Source organism: Mirounga leonina, unplaced genomic scaffold (genome assembly GCF_011800145.1).
Source record: "Mirounga leonina isolate KUSES-001 unplaced genomic scaffold, KU_Mleo_1.0 Mir_168, whole genome shotgun sequence".
Classification (NCBI taxonomy): domain Eukaryota; kingdom Metazoa; phylum Chordata; class Mammalia; order Carnivora; family Phocidae; genus Mirounga; species Mirounga leonina.
This window is the reverse complement of record NW_023270426.1, coordinates 59850579-59865157: the sequence shown is the minus strand read 5'-3', so window position 1 is coordinate 59865157 and position 14579 is coordinate 59850579. Positions and strand designations below refer to the sequence as shown.

Here is a 14579-nt window from a genome sequence, read left to right as displayed (position 1 = left end):
CCCACCCAGCAGAATGAGGCCCAGTTCAGCTAGGATCAAATGGAGTTATATTCCTCAGGTATCTGGGTGGGTGGACTGAGATTAATACCCTTGCCATCCCAGGCAGGAAACCTAAAGAAAGCAAAAGAGGATTGGAGAGCAGGGCATTTACAGGAAATGGTGAGCAGTCTGATGCTGCATATAGTAGGTGAATGAAGCTCAATACCGAAGGTTTTCAAACATGAAATCCAGAAGTTCTGACTTTAAGCTAAGGTTACAGGGAGCCATCACAGTTCTGTGAATTGGGGGTGGAGTATATAGTCAAAGAAACATACTTGTGTTGAGAAATACAATTAATGTGAAAAATGTATTTGACGGAGAAGACAAAAGACTGGGAGAACACTAAGCACACTGACTCTTGAAATAATCAAAGGTACGATTTTGATTGTGTGTGTGTGTGTGTGTATAAAACTCTAAAGATGATCTTCTGAATGAATCAGCTCCACAATGTCTTGGCTAAATGGACCCTGGAGGTTCTATCATTTAATCCTCCAAACAAGTTGATACATAGGTTTCATTATCCCCACATTAACATGAGGAAACACCCTCAACAAAGTGGAGGAACTTCCTCAAGTTCATGCAGACCCATCATCTCTTGCTTAGACAACTGCAAAATGACTTGTGTTCCTACTTTCATCCCAGCCCCGTGTATAGTGTAGATTCACCTCAGAAGTTAGTGACCCTCTGCAAAGTTAGTCAGGTGAGTCCACCCTTCTGCACAAAACCCGCCAGTGGCTTCCTGTGCCCTTTGGAAGAAGACTCTACTAGGCCCCCTCACATCTTCCTGACTTCTTCTGCGACCACTCCCCCCTACGTTCCATGCTCTTATGAACTGTTCCTCATATAAACCTCAGCACAGCCTTGCTTTTTGCTTTTCCTTTCATCTGGAATGCTCTTCCCCAGTTACATGCATGGCTTCCATCTTCATTTCCATCAGATCTCTGCTCAAATGATACCTTCTCAGAGAGGCCCCTTCCTTGACCTCTCGATATAAAGTAGCTCAGCTTCTACTACTCTCAGTCCTTTTGCATTGCTTTATCCTTTTTCATTGCACTTCATCCCAACCTGGTATGTACCCTTGCCCCCTGCCACCATTACCAACTATAAACACCACAAGTAAAGGAATTTTGTCTGTATGTTTGCAGCTCTAAACAAAGTTAGGAACAGGACCTGACAGAGTATGCATTCAATAAATGAATCAGTCAATGGAGCCAGGTCTCTAATCTTGATATAACAAATTTGAAAAATCATGCTTTTTAAGTACACCAACTGATTTCAATAGGAAGTACATTTTAAATGTTCACTTATAATCTCTGGTAACAGAAATTTGAAAGTACCTAAATATTTAATAGCTGTATTAGTTACTACCTCTGAAATGCAAGGTGTGATTATTTCTGACATAACTAAAAACTCTCGTTTAATTTTATGTAATCATTATTCCACCTGTGTATATCAGTTGTATGACCAGCAATGACGAGACTGACTTTCATGTGTTACTATGAAAATGTTCTCTATAGTCTGGTCATTCTCATCTGTATGTATGTATATGTATATACACCACACACCAATCTTACAGTCTGATTATATTTTCTGAATCTGAAAGTTCTTCCCAACACAAATCACTATTTACTTTTTGTACCATTGCATTCTATTGTGACTTAATATCCGCAACAGCTCATAACTAAGATACACTTAGGGATCTCTATGTTTCTACCTAAGAGAAAAAAAGTATTGATGAGAGAATCACTACTTTAAAGGTATCATTAAAAGTTTTAAGAAATATTTGATATCTTAGAGATTGTGTTTTTCTAACAAATTAAATAGCTCTCTCCACAAAACAGTACCTAGAAAAATAGGTACTAATCAAAACATTTGGAAGTGCTTTTTTTCTTTCTTTATTTTTTAACAACCAAGAAAGCCCATCTCCACTAGCAAAAAGAGACTGAGTGCAAAAACCTTTAGCTTAGAAACAAAACCAGAAAAGATGAATAAATACCCAGAGCTTATTGGAGAAACGTCTTCTGGGCGCTCTGAAAATGAGAGTTTGGAAAGAGTGCCTCCTAGTGGTCGACATACTCATTGTAGGAGTGATGAGACGGAAAAGTACCTTTTACGTAAAAATGAAATGGGATATTTGGGAAATCATACCCCTAACGACAAAAAATTCACAGCCTTGCAAACTCATTTCCTAGCAAGTCACCACTTCCTTGAATTCTCTCACCTGCTAAAATGATTACATACAGATTTGTTCACGAGGAAAATAAACTAAACTGGCCAGCAAAGCTTGAGAAATCCTTTCTAGCAAGTGGAAAATTTGTAATAATTTACATGGGGAAGGAAAAGAAAACAAAGTGAGTAAAGTAAAAACGTAAAGCCAAAGTTCATGGTTCTCCTTGCTGTTCCAACTTTGTCCCTCTATTCCTATGGATCATTTATTTTATGACCACTAAATATTCAATTAAATTTTAAGATACCAGGTGTCCAAACTTAGATCAAAAATAAATTGCCAATGATTTTCTCTGAGTCAATACATGATAGAGTATTTTCAATGAAAGCATATGCCTGTCCCAAAATTGTTATTTCATATCTTCCATTAACTAGAAAAAATACCTAATTGTGAACTATCAAAGAAGTTGGAATGGACAATTATTAATATATTTCCCTTTAGAAATTGTGTTGTTAATGTAATTGCATGTTTGTTAAATCATATTCTAATTTCTATACTTGAATTTAATCATTTATATAAAGTTTAGCACAAAAGCATTCGTAACAGCAAAAAGTTATTTTTTCTTAGATTTTGGGATTTTAAAAGATTTACTAATTAGAATTGTATTACTCTTAGGAAAGCAAACATTTTTGGTCTAGTGAAATTTATCCATTGGGGCAGCAATACAAAACCTGAACCAAGAAATCTGTTTTATGGAAGCTACTTAAGTGAGCTGGTTCATTCTTGAATGAAGAACTAATTGATCCCTTTCATATCATTCTCTAAATCTTCACTATCTCTTCATCAGAGGTAAAATTACAAGCTTCTCTGATACCTGACCTTTGATGATTAGTTCTTACCTACCAGTCTAGCCTCATCTTGCACTTCTGCCCTATTTTGATTTACACTCCAGTCACCCTAAACTGCTGTTTGATCCTTTCTCCATCAACACATGACACTCTGGCAGTATTACCTGTTTTTACCAATGCCACTCGTTCCACCTGGACACATTCCACGAAGCATCCCTCCTACCCCTCCTCCTTTGCTTCATCTATCAAAAGTCTACTAATCTTTCAGTACTCACCTTGATGTCATCTACCAAGTCATCTTGTGATGAGCAAAGTGGCCCCTTCTTGGAACTCTCATGGTGCATGTTCATAAGTCTTATCTTAGCACTGACATCCTGTACTAAAATGATCTGTTTCTCCTTCTCGAGGCACCTGGGTGGCTCAGTCGGTTAAGTGTCTGACTTTGGCTCAGGTCATGATCCCAGGGTCCTGGGATTGAGCCCCATGTCAGGCTCCCTCCTCAGTGGAGGGCCTGCTGGTCCCTCCCCTCCCAGCTTGTGCTCTCCCTCTCTCTCTCTCTCAAATAAATAAATAAAATCCTTAAAAAAAGTTTCTCTTTCGCAAAGTCAGCACCGTTCATCCCTAGTCCCCAGCACCATGCACCACCATAGTGGACATGCTGCAAGTGTTCACTGAGTTGAATAGTCTACATTATATAGGTTCTTACACTGTAAGAGAGATGTTTGACACCTGGGTAAAATTAGTAGACTTGAAATCCCAGTATTTCCTCATTTTCACTAAATGAAGTAATTTATAAAACTGGAAGAGCAAGTTGATTAGGGCAGTAAAAACTTTTCATGTAAGCAAAGAAGAATTATAGTTTCCACTCAGAAAAGTGGATTCATGTAAATCTAGAAATAATTCTCTAATATTTAAAAAGTAAGAGTTCGGCTAACACCAACTTTTGGCCACTTTTTATTTGGTTAAAAAAAAACCACAAACACACAACAAAACAATACTATAACATTTACACAAACTCATACATTAAATACTGGGTTATAACAATGTATGCACAAAACCACTAGAACAATGAAAGGATATTACCACTTGGTCATTATAAATTTGGAAGATTGTGTAGAAAGGTTCCTCGACAATGAAGTCCACAATAAAGACAATTTTTTATAAAGTTGGCTTTCTCATTCACTATATCTGTTTTTTATTCATAGTTTGCCAAAGGACCTATCACCTGCCTCTAGCAACATATTCGTTAGACCAACACTGAGAGTAAATATTGGCATCAATGTTTCTAATGAGAAAGTTGTTCATCTGACCCCGCAGCTCAGGAAGCTGTTGCATCAAGAATCACACCATGATCTCTCCTTAAAATAGTACTGATAAGAAACATGTTTCTTTGCCAAAGAGTTTTAAACAAACCATATTAAAGAGAAAAGAAAAACAAACAACAAAAAGCATATGCATATATAGATTTAGAGTCACATATATATATGACTCTAAATCCTGTGCACCAGCAGTATCAGATCGTATGCGAGCTAGTTACAAATGCACATGCTGGTTCAGCAGGTCAGGCTGGGCCAGATACTCTGCATTTCTAACAAATTTCCAAATGATACCAGTGCTATTGGTCTGAAGATCTTATTCGGAGTAGTGAAGATTTAAATACTTGGCAACACAGGTAAAGGAGCAATGAACTCCACTTCAGGGGAAGGTTATCTCTAGGAAAGCCACTGGTAGGTGATGACAATTGTACAGAATAAAGGGACAAAGAGCTCTAGTCACAGGAAATTTCAAAAATAAAGATAATATAGCTATGAAAATACATAACATGATTAAGTCACAGTAAGCCAGCACAAGCATTACAAGTATGGAATATGTGGAAAGAGTCTCAAGCATCATGGAGTTCATTCCATATGCGCTGAAGAGACCCTGTAGGGATACTGGACTTTAAACAGATTGTTTTAATTGAATATATTTGATATATATTCTATATATATATATATATATATGTATGTATTTTGATATATAACACAGTATAAATTTAAAGTGTATAGCATAATAATATGATACATTTATATATTATAATATGATTGCTATTGTAGAGATCTTTAGCACTTTTACCATATTATATAATTATCCTTTCTTTTTAGTAATAGGGATAAGTTTTAGTCTCTTAGAAATTTTGATGATTGCAGTATATTGTTGTCTATACTCATTATATTATGTATTAGCTTTTTTTATTTTCCTTAAGAAAAACAATAGAATGCCAATATTTTAGAAAAAGAATTTTGACATTAGCATGGGGGATGGATTGGAAGAAATAAACATAACCAGGCAAAAAGTTACTTGAAATAGTTTAAGCAAGAGATGTTGAAGCTTTGGACTATAGCAGTGGCATTTAAATGAGGTGAGGAAGGAAAGCCTCTGAAAGACATGCTATGAATCTATGTGTGGCACAGATATGAGACCACCCACCACAATCCATTCTCCCATGTTTTCATGGTATATAGTTGTGGCCAGGGGGTGGCTGCCCACTTAAGAGAACAAGAGAACCCTTGTAGCCAGCAGAATGTGAATGAAAGTGATGTGAACTTAGGCCTTGCTTAAGAGTCAATTGTTGACCCTAGTCTCCCTCTATCCCCTCTCCTACTAGCTAGAACAATAACCCTGGAGGTCATATGTTAATGACAGAAAACTTGCTATAGTCAGTCTCTGAAGAGTTACGTGGATGTGAGCTGCCCATTGACTTGGGCACCCATCTCAGACCATTGTATAAGGAAAAAACAAAATAAAGCAATGTTCACTGGCTTAAGTCTTAGTTATTATGTGTATGTATTATTATTCTGTGTCTTGTTCCAGCAGCTTAGTGTTTGCCTTTTACCTCTAGAGGATTTAGCGAAGAGTAAAGAATACTAGGGGTTTCAGAATACCTAAATGTAACCAGGGGTTTCAGAATATCTAAATGTAACAGTACAAATCGCAGAGTTGATAGTGTATCCTTATTCAAATTAAAGAAAAGCAGAAGGAATTGCAGGTCTAGGGAAAAAATGAACTCACTTTTTGAAGATGAAAGTGAGGGTACTTGCAGGATTCCTGTTGCAGATATCCAGCAGGTTTTCAGAAAAACAGCCTTGGATCTCAGGAGAATACAAGAGCTTTGAAGAAGTCAAGTAAGGCAGGGAATGCAAAGGTAAAGGCTGTCGGTTACAGGACCCTGGGAACAAAACTGATCAAGGAGTAGGGACCAACCAAAGCAGATGAAGAGGGCAAATATGGGTGAGAGCAAATAGAAAGTAGTGTCACAGATTTTTTTTTAAGGACAAATTGCAAAAAAACAATGTCAAGTGAAAAATACAAAAACAAGTGCTAAAGAGAAACACTTTATATATCATTTATATAAAGGTTAAAAACATACCAAAATATGACATGACGTATTGTCTAGGAGTACACACATCTATAGTAAAAGTATAAAAAACACAGGAGAATGTTCTATATCAAATTATGGATAATGGTTACACTTCTGTTTGGGCAGGGAGGAAATTACAAGCAGGGAGGAACACACAGGGAGGTTGAATCATTGATACTGTTTTATTTATTACACTGGGAGGAAGCATATGAGTGCTCACATTTTTAATAGTTTATATATGTTTCATAATAAAATTCTGAAACTAATTAAAATGTTAAAAAGAGTTGCACAAAGGAGGATGTGGTAAATAATATCAAAAGAAGATGAGAAATGAAAAACAACAATTAGATTTGGTGATGACATTTATTATAAGAGGGATTTTTCGGGACGCCTGGGTGGCTCAGTTGGTTAAGCGACTGCCTTCGGCTCGGGTCATGATCCTGGAGTCCCGGGATCGAGTCCCACATTGGGCTCTCTGCTCAGCAGGGAGTCTGCTTCTCCCTCTGACCCTCCCCCCTCTCATGCTCTCTCTATCTCATTCTCTCTCTCAAATAAATAAATAAAATCTTTAAAAAAAAATAAGAGGGATTTTTCTAAGTACAGAGAAACTTGGGTTCAATTTCTAAAACTTAAAGAAGTAAAATTCCCTCTTTACATTTTAAATATTAACTATACCATTTCTGTTGAGTTATTCACTTTATAAGAAACTTATAACTGCTTCTAAATGTTTTATAATGAGAAAAATAGTTTTCTGCAATAATTAGAGGAAAAGATACTAATGAGATTATATAACTTCTCTAATTCATCTAACAAAACATAAATTTCTTTTTTTTTTTTAAAGATTTTATTTATTTGACAGAGAGAGACACAGCAAGAGAGGGAACACAGCAGGGGGGTGGGAGAGGGAGAAGCAGGCTTCCCGCTGAGCAGGGAACCCGATGTGGGGCTCGATCCCAAGACCCTGAGATCATGACCTGAGCCGAAGGCAGACACTTAACGACTAAGCCACCCAGGTGCCCCAAAACATAAATTTCTTGATTAGCTTAGCTCATTATAGAAATAAACTATAAAATGTTCATCATTCCTCATTAGCATATTAAAAATAAGTGATATCTGATAAAATTATGTAAATTCTAGGGAGCAGCTGAATTTAGAATGATGGAAAGTAAAAACTGACTCTGAAAGGAAAAAGGATTTTTAAAGAAGATTTATTTATTTATCTTAGGGAGAGAGGGAGAGAATCAGATTCCCCACTGAGTATGGATCGTGACCTGAGGCTCGATCTCACCACCCCGAGATCATGACCTGAGCCTAAATCAAGAGTCTGAGGTTTACCCAACTAAGCTACCCGGGTGCCCTAAAAAGGATCTTTTTTTTTTTTTTTAAGATTTTATTTATTTATTTGAGAGAGAGAGAGTGAGAGAGAGAGAGAGAGCACAAGCAGGGCCATGGATGGGGAGAAGCAGGCTCCCTGCCAAGCAGGGAGCCCGTTGTGGGACTCAATTCCAGGACCCCGGGATCATGACTTGAGCCGAAGGCAGATGCTTAACCGACTGAGCCACCCAGGCGCCCCTAAAAAGGATCTTTTTATTCAAGAAGCCAATAAACTATTTTCAAAAGATACAAAAAATATTCTTTTAAAATATTTTTTTCTGTTTGTTCTATCAAGCTATAGTCTCTATTTCCTTTAAGGGAACTATACTCAAAGCTTAAACTAAACCTCACCTTAATCACATAAATACATCAAATATTTGTAGTACATTATGGCAAGGAAGAGTACTTTGAGGAAGAACTTTCATTTTTCAAATTCTAGTTGTTCCTCATTTAATCTTCGTAACAATACTGGAAACTTGTTACTGTTTTTCACCTGGGGTGCACACAAGGTCGCCTGCAGAGTTTCCCAAAAATTCAAATGCCCAGGCTCCACCACAAAGAGACCTAATCAATTTATCTATTGGTGGTGGGATGGTTGAAAATTTACATTTCCTCTAATCTTATTTAGTGTAATGATGTTATCAATTTCAAAATACCTTCTTTTTTTAAAAAAAAGATTTATTTGAGAGAGAGAGCTTGCAAGCAGGGGGAGGGACAGAGGAAGAGGGAGAGAGACTCAAGCCGACTCCCCACTGAGTGTGAAGTCCCAGGTGGGGCTCAATCCCATGACCCTGAGATCATGACCCAAACCGAAACCAAGAGTGGGATGCTCAACCAACTGTGCCACCTAGGTACCCTGAAAACACCTTCATATTTTTAATGTTATTAAATGACATAGTTATTAAAGTACCACAGCAAATGAAATGAAAAATTATTACATTAAATCCATGTTTTTAAAAATTGTCATTGCCTTGTTAAATGTAATCATTACTTTCAATTAACTCACTGGAATGGGCTTCTAAAAGAAATCCCATAAAAATATAATAAAGTGGCTACACTGAATACTCATTGGGAGGCCAAAGGTGCAAACTGCATCCAAACACCCCCTGCACATCTCCAACTCTCCAAGCCCTGGTGCTGGTCCACACCCTAAGTAAATATCTTGGAAATGCTATGAAGAGATCAAAAGTCCCTGCCCATACCCATCTAAACGACGACCTGTCACCCCAAATATAAGAGGATCAAAAATGTTTAAGGGCTTCAAAATATCAACAAATAATGCGAAGTATGGCCAAAAGCCTTATCATTACAGTCTAAATGTTTACACACATGAATTATGAAATTCTGAACTATTAGTTATGTGTATAATTATGGTAAAATAAACCAATCTGCTCTTTTTTGGAAGTTAATTTTGGTGATTTTTCTAAGGATGAAGCATAACCATGTAGTACATTATATAAGGGCAAAGCCTGTGACCAGGAGGCTGGGATCCTCCTCCTCGGGGCATCTCAATGGAGGTGGGGGAGAGTCCTTCCAACCACAGGACAGCCAGCAGCCCCCCGTGGGCAGGGCATTGATAACAGTGGCTAATTTTAGAACTCCATGTGTATTTTTTTACTTTGTTCCCACCCCCTTCTCTACCAATCTCACAGTCAATGTTCATTTTTGCAGAGTGCTTTCGCGTTCCTAAAAGAGTTTAGCCTTCAGACACAATGGAAAAACAAACAAACAAGGTCATGGACCTCATCATGCCCAGTTCATGTGGTTCTTCCCCAGATTTCAGAGCAAAGGCCACAGAGATTAATATGTAATACTAAAGTCAGGGGAACTAAACAACCTCTGAATTCTTAAGCCAAACTCCATAGCCACTCAATACAACAAACTTCAAAGTAATTATTTTAACATCAAGGTGCTTTTAAATCAGAATACTGATTATTTTTAATTTGTATTTGTTAAAATGATAAATAAAACCCTATAACAAATAATTAAAAATCAGTTAGCTTAAACTACATCTGAATATATTACCTTTTCTAAGATTACTTTTTTTTTTAAAGATTTTATTTATTTATTTGACAGAGAGAGACCAGTGAGAGAGGGAACACAAGCAGGGGGAGGGGGAGAGGGAGAAGCAGGCTGCCTGCAGAGCAGGGAGCCCGATGCGGGGCTCGATCCCAGGACCCTGGGATCATGACCTGAGCCGAAGGCAGACGCTTAACTACTGAGCCACTCAGGCGCCCCTCTAAGATTACTTTAAGAGTGCTGTCTTGATAAGTTAGTATTTTCTAGGTAATAATTCCCACAAATTAATAATAATGAATATTTAAAAGAATTATGTTGAATTATGTTGAATTATATTTAAGTTTCTCAAAGTTAAAGACAAAGAAAAAAATTTAATTAAGTTTCTCAAAGTTAAAAAAAAAGAAAACAATTACAAACATTACAATTTATCCAGTTTTAAGGAAAGCACACAGGCAGAGACCATAATAAAATCTCTTTCTTCACAAATGTTCCAATAGTCACTTAGAGAACTTGTCTCTTACGAGATCTTAAAGGTAATTAAAACATCGTAATCACATGACTACTGTTAATTAGAAAAGGTTTCTTGAAAAAACAGGCTGTTTTTGTTTTTGTTATCGTTAATAAATAAACTTAGATGGTAGATTTTAAAGGTCTGTTTAAAGATTATTAACCACTTGACCTATAAACTTAATGAAAAGGATCTGGTAGCAGCTGGTAAGTGAAAATCAATAAGAAACAGGAGAAATACATCTTTTATTAAAGGTTAATTATTAGATAAAGTAACCATATTTACAAAATTTTTATTTACATAATTTTTAGTAATATACTTGTAATAATTATACTTCACTGAGCATAATATCCACATTCCTCCGTCCAGAATTAAGGTCAAGCTAAATAAACTCTCTGAGCCTCAGGTTTATCATTTTTAAAACAGGGACAGTAAGAGGAGCTCACTAACAGATCTGTTGTGAGGATTAAATGAGACAGTCTTCATGAAGGGTTTAGCACAGTGGCTGGCCAAGTAAAGCCACATTTAAGGTTAGTGTTATTCAACTAAACCCGGATCCATTAAAATAGTCCCATCCTCTACTGCACATACTGAACAAAGGATTAGATTTTCACTGTTAAAGTAATCATGCTAAGAGGGTCTTACTAAATCTTCAAAATTCATGCCACAATGACAAAACACTATAGCACGATATTCAGCTATAAAGATTTATGATGTTGAGGCATGACAAAAGTATCATGTATCCGTGAACCACTGATTTTAAGTATCTTCAGATAAAATGAACACACGTATCTTGAAAATGTCTTTTGGTTGTTTGGTTTTTCTGTGGACACTTACATGGAACTCATTTCAGAATGAGGTTTATAGAAAGGAAGCTCTCTTTTCGTGATTATATTTAGAAAACTCCTCTGCCATGGGAAGAGATGCATGAATTGCAATAAATGTGGCTTAGAAGGCACAGAAGTAAACAACTCTGAATGGAGGATATCTAGGTTTCCTCATCAAATTTCAATTTCCTGCAATCGAGGAAAAATAAAATTTGAAGACATTTCTTAAAATTTTATTATAATCTTAATACTACTGAGGGCATTTTACAATTTCATGTGTATATAAATCACTATCTCTAAAATTATTTTTACGCTACCACTTTCCAAAGTCAAACTTCTATTAGACCTAAGTGCTTGGATAACTTCCACCAAGTCATAAAAATAAGAATTCTAAGAAAATGGTAAATATTGATATGACAGGATAATGTAGTAAAAAAAAGCCTACAAATTTAGGTTTATGCTTTGGGCTAGGAGTGAAATTCACAAGAGCACTGATTCTCTGATTCCTGCTGTAATTGCTGCTTCTGTGACCTGAATAAATCCAGAGGTTACTGTTTCAGTAATAACTGATTACTGAGAAGGCACTGGCCCTTTATTTCTGCGGTCTATAATGCACATACCTTGCCTGGGGCCCAATCACCTACACGAAAACACAAACCCCTGATTAAGTGTGGCACAGCATTTTGACACTGAGCCTTCTAATCACCAGAAATACATGTGGAACACAGAATTAACATAGAATGGGGTTAAGAGTGTGAACAGGACACAAGTTTAGGCATGAGCTCTGGAGCAGAACTAGCTACCTGCTAAGTGGTTTAAATAGATGTTTGACCTCAGGAAAGTTACATTTTTGGTGCCTCAAGGTCTTCCTCTGTAAAATGGCAATAACAACTTACTCAGAGGGTCATTGTGAGGATTAAACTCCCAATATGTGTTTCTAAAAATATATTTATGAATATTCCAATTCTCTTCACCAAATATAGGGATGTCCTTCTTGCAGTGTTAGGGTTTGCTCTGAACAATTTTTCTCATTTCATTCAATATAGAAAGTAGTTTCTTCAAGACTTAATATATTTGTCTAGTCTTGTTTTTCATATAGTATAATCCTGAAAGGTTATGGGGAATGAAAATATGTTTCAAATGGCAACATCAAAGTCCTAAATTTCTACTATATAAAAACAAATGTGGACAATATAGGTCTGAGAACTGGACTTAAGTAACCTGGAGCAGCAGACAATGTTGGCCGCTGGTCAAGAGAAATGCTTGGTACTGTGACTTAACATCATAAAGGCCACTCAGGCCGCAAGTTGACTCAGATCCTCCTATTCAGCTGCTTCCCTTCTTCCTTTCCTTCCCCCTTCCCTCATTATAAAAGGACCTGGTATCAGCACTACCTACAAAAGGCTTGCTGCTTTTTACCAATAGTCTTGAGAGGTTAATTATCTCTTTAAACACGCCTGTTACACAAGGTTCTCTCTTCTCCATAATCATAATGACAAAATAATAGTTTTTATTTATGAAGTACTTACCACGTTTCAGGCACCTCATTAGGGCATTTATATGCTTTTTTGCATTTTATGCTCGTAACAACTCCCTGAGACTGGCTCAGTGAGTCCACTACCGCCATCATGGAGCTCAGAATTGACAAAGCCAAGATGTGAAGCTGGGCAGGTGTGAAGCACTGCAGACTCAGCATTCTGACCATGATGGGGTCACTCAACAGGACGCTTTGAACTGTCCTCTTATGCGTAGGGGTTCTCAACCTAAGCTACTGGAAGACACTTTTTGGGGGAGATTTGGAAAAGTTTCCATTTTAATTAACTTCCTGACAAGACAAGGGGGAAAAAGTCTATGACATTGTTTCTGATTCCAAAAAATGTATACTCTTCTGGATCCAAGCTAAGAAGATCGAGGCCAAAATAAATACATAAATAAAGGGGGTAGGCATTATATATTTAGTGTGTAATATCAAAATCACTAATATAACATATGACAAGTTTCAAAGTCAGCTTTTGAGTGATTCATTTTATATTGTTTATAATAATAAAAATTACCATAAGCTAAAATAAACGTTATTCTCCCAGGTAAACCGTATGTAAAATGATATGGTTGACCAATTATTTAGTTTCTATGGAAATATTAAGAAAATGAATCCAAATCATACCTTTTAAAAGATTTTGAGTAAACAAAGTTAACTGATCATGGATTCAGCACGAGTCCTAGATGGGAATGTTTGGATCAAGAGACAAACTGGTGCTTCCTAATGTTTACAGAATACGAAAGAGTTCAAAAGTTAAATGCCTAGCTGTCACTAAAAGAGTCACACCGTTGTCAATACATGAAAGAACTGATGTAAATTAAAAACAGAATTCTCATTATGCTACCTACCCCTTTTCCTGAAGAACTTAACTTAAAAATAAAGCTACTCCAATTTTATAGAATTTTACTTTCCTTGGTAAACCCACAGAATGTGTTTAAGATGTTACAGTTCTCTATTACAAATCCTTTATCAGGTTTATTTGTGGAATGGACAGAAAACACATACAGTGGAACTTTATTTTTCAATATTAAATAATATATGGCCAGTACTCAGCAACCTCTCTGACCTTGGCCTCAACAACTTTTTGCTAGACACATCTCCAAAGGCAACGGAAACAAAAGCAAAAAGAATTATCAGGACTTCATCAGGATAAAGAGCTTTTGCACAGCAAAGGAAACAATCCACAAAACTAAAAGACAACAACCTATGGAATGGGAGAAGATGTTAGCAAATGATATATCAGATATAGGGCTAGTATCCAAAATCTATAAAGAACTTATCAAACTCAACACCCAAGAAACAAAAAAATCCAGTAAAAAAATGGGCAAAAAGACATGAACAGACATTTCTCCAAAGAAGATACACAAATGGCCAAAGGACACGAAAAAATGCTCAATATCACTAGGCATCAGGGAAATACAAATCAAAACCACAATGAGATACAACCTCACACTGGTCAGAATGGTTAAAATGAACAACTCAGGAAACAACAGAAGCTGGTGAGGATGTGGAGAAAGGGGAACCTTCTTACATTGTTGGTGGGAATGCAAGCTGGTGCAGCCACTCTGGAAAAGAGTATGGAGGTTCCTCAAAAAGTTAAAAACAGAACTACCCTATGATTCAGCCATTGCACTAGTAGGTATTTATCCAAAGTATACAAAAATAGTGATTCGAAGGGGCACATAAACACCCCAGTGTTTATAGCAGCAATGTCTACAATAGCCAAACTAAGGAAAGAGCCCAAATGTCCATCAACAGATGAATGGATAAAGATGAGGTATATACATACAATGGAATATTACTCAGCCACCACGAAGAATGAAGTTTTGCCACTTGCAATGACATGGATGGAACTAG

The 14579-nt window shown here is 36.7% G+C and overlaps 1 protein-coding gene and 1 pseudogene across 1 annotated transcript in view; one reads left to right on the top strand and one right to left on the bottom strand.

Annotated features, from left to right (window-relative positions):
- ADGRV1 (adhesion G protein-coupled receptor V1) overlaps positions 1-14579 on the bottom strand; it is a 556689-nt gene that overhangs the window by 203256 nt on the left and 338854 nt on the right. The gene's annotated exons all lie outside the window — the stretch shown is intronic.
- LOC118017080 overlaps positions 2024-14579 on the top strand; it is a 34273-nt pseudogene continuing 21717 nt past the window's right edge.